A 3284-nucleotide genomic window follows, 5' to 3' on the forward strand; every position below is an offset into this window, starting at 1 on the left:
TGTAATGAAAAATGTCTCCTGGTGGAGATCTTTTTCTGTTGTTGTTGTTTCTGTGTTTTAGAAGTGGCTGTTGTAAGTGAATCATTACCTGACAGCAATACAACTTTAGGTACCATAAGGAAACAGCTTCCTCTTGCTGGTGAACAAAGGACAAATAGCGAGCATTTCCACAGGCAGTGTCTGTCTAGGTAAATAACATCTGTTAGGAATTTGTGTCAGGGCCCAAGATATTCATTAATGGACAGAGGAACACCTCAACTACAGAGGCCAGCAGCATGGTCTAGCAGCAGGGTTAACCACAGACAACAGAGTCAATAACAGCACCAATTTATAAATCACATCGAATTAAATCTGCAAGACTCATGATGACTTAGAAACGTATATTTATATCCCCTGGCCTAAGGTTTCTATTGTTTGACTGAAGAAACACTGACAGGCCTGTCATGCCCCAAGCCAGTCCAGATGCATGATACGTTACCGTGGTCTGGCAGTCTTTCCTTAGTCCTGCAGTCCGCTTAAGTAGCTGTCTCACTGTGTGAGCAGCATGTAAGCCAAGTAGCGCTCCCTCATGTTGGGTTATGGGGTTGGGAGATTTTTATGCAGCATCTCTGCTTCTTTGAGGAATGCATTTTCTCTGCTCTTTTAAGTCTTAGCTCTTGGACAATGAGTCTCAAATTTTAGTGTGCAATAAAATTCTTCTAGGGAATCTATTACATTCTTTAGACACTATCTCTGGGGATTACAATTCATGGGCACCCAAAGTGAGTCTCACAGAGAGGCTAAGTGGGGTCCCCAACAAAGAACATTGCCCAAAAGTTGATTGATCAATTGATTTATCAGTTGTTAAATGTGATCTCAAGCATAGAATGTCTTGAAATTATGTCTGTTTTGGACTCACTCTTATAGACTCCTAAGACTCAGTGGGCACACACATTTGTATTTTTTAAAAAATGAACTAATACTTTACAAGAGATAGCTGTAAACTGGCAATCTTTATTGTGGTGCCATATTATACAATTATTTACTGAAGGGTCATTAAGGATGTGGGTTACATGATACAAGGCATCATATACCATCAAATAATTAGTGTTACTGAAGCCTTGCTGTAGTCTATTTATTCATTGTCTGTACAGTGCCATAGTTAAGTGCTCTGGTGTTGGGAAATTAGCTTGCTTAGTTTTGATTCTGGTCCCACCAGTTTCCAGCTAAGTAAAAACTGAGCACTGAATCTCTCTACCTCATTTTCCTTGTTTATAAAACTGGTAAGGATATAGTCACTGTGAGTATAAAGTTTTAACCAAGAAAAAAATAAACCCTATTTGTTGTTAGCTTTTAGTATTACTTTGTGCCAGGCATTTTGAAATTTCATTGGATTCTCAGAGATCTATAATATAATTATTTTATCTTTGATACAAGCAGGGAAACTGAAACAGAATTTAGGTCAAAATCACAAAATCTAGCTACTGCACTGAATGTAGAGCTGAAAGGAACCATAGAAATTCGCAAATTTGTCTTCTATCCTTCTCAAGGTCTCTTCAATATTTTAGCAGTGTGAGCAATGGTTGATACCAGGAGGTGGTTTCATGTGCATTTGGGATAAGCAAAATGCCTCTCTATTACCTAGTTTTAGTTTATGTTTGTCACAGGCAAATGTTTTAAACTTTTCTGGGACACTATATTTAAAAATGCAAAAATATTATTATGGTAATGCTTCTTGAGTATTTGCTATAGACAAAATGACTATGTTAGAATTATTTATTAAGTGAGCAATCAATATTAATTGACTCCTAGTTCTAACAGGATTAGAATAAAATTCACTATGTGCATAGTCCTATGCTTAGTAAAAAACACAAAAATTGTAAGGTAGTAAAAACTTAACATCCACAAAAGATCAGATCAAGCACAGTTCCTGATTTGACCTCATCATTTTGATGCTTGGTTTTTCCAGCAATTCACGTAAATTACCTTCCCCCACTGGCCAGTTGGAGTAGGGTCATAAAAGGGCCCCAACAGGAGTAAATCAGATTCTTTCCCCTGAAATGGGAAATTGAAATCAATATACAGGCTTTTTGGAGAAATTAATGATAAAATTTGTAGTAGCCCTATGGATATAAAAGTAGATAAATGAGATCTATTGAGAAACTTTAGCAGCACAACCCACTGAATCTGTAAATATCTGCTCAGTTTCCCCACAGCTTCCTGGTACTCACTCAGCCTTGTCTGTCTCGAGACCTGCTTGATAATGTTTTACTTGGATATCTGATTTGTGGAATGTCTTTCCACAAATAACTTTCATTAGATGCTTAAACTTGTTAGAAGCAAGTGTCTGTACTTGAACACAAAATATCATTGACAAAGGTTGTGAAGCACTTCATTCCACTGCAAAATAGCCATGAAATATACATTATAAGCAACTTTTTAATGGTTAGGAAATAGAATCTGAGAACATCTAGCTGGCCTACAACAAAACTCTCATAGATGCTGGAAACACAAGTCTTTGTGATACAAAAGACTATTTTCATTACCTCTTTGCATGCAGATAAAAAGAAACCTTCACTGCACATAAAAGATAAGGCTTTTGAGGGGTTCTGACAAGTCTCAGCACAGTCAGAAATGATGAAGCAATAAAGGTGTGGAGCAATAAAGACCATTTTATTTTATGAGGCCTCTGAATTTTTTAAACCCTAAAACTAAAAATAAAAGCCCTCGAATCCCAGCATTTTGGGAGGCTGAGGCACAGAAGATCGCAAGTTCAAGTCCTAACTGGCCAATTTAGTGAGGCCCCATGTCAAAATATAAATAAGAGACTGATTATTTGTGGGGCTGAGTACTCCATTGGTTTGGTCCCTAGAAGCACACACAAACAAAGAAAGTGATGAAAACCTTTTACAAGCATTTGAAGACAGTTAAGAGATCTAGAAAGAAACATTTCTGGTCTCCACTGTTTTGTGTATTGTTATGCTTTTTCTGTCAGAAATAAATATCTGCAGCTGTAGATTTAACCGACTATACCAGCTAGTAAAAATTCGTTTTTATTTTGAAATTGTAAACACTTTAAAAGTACCACCTGGTCATTGTTTCATCTTTTTAATTTGGAAAACATATTTTAATAATACCTGTAATTTTTAAATTCTCAAGAACTGTGGGTTGTTTGCAAGTATTTACTACCTCATAATAATGATAAGTGTTAGCAATGCTCGCATGAGAGCATGGTACTCGTCTCATGGGAGACAGTTCTGCATATCATGCCCAGGAAACATAATTGGGTGTTAGCATACTGAACA

Source organism: Cavia porcellus, unplaced genomic scaffold (assembly GCF_034190915.1).
Source record: "Cavia porcellus strain 051 isolate PalLab524CR breed Dunkin Hartley unplaced genomic scaffold, mCavPor4.1 scaffold_17, whole genome shotgun sequence".
NCBI lineage: Eukaryota > Metazoa > Chordata > Mammalia > Rodentia > Caviidae > Cavia > Cavia porcellus.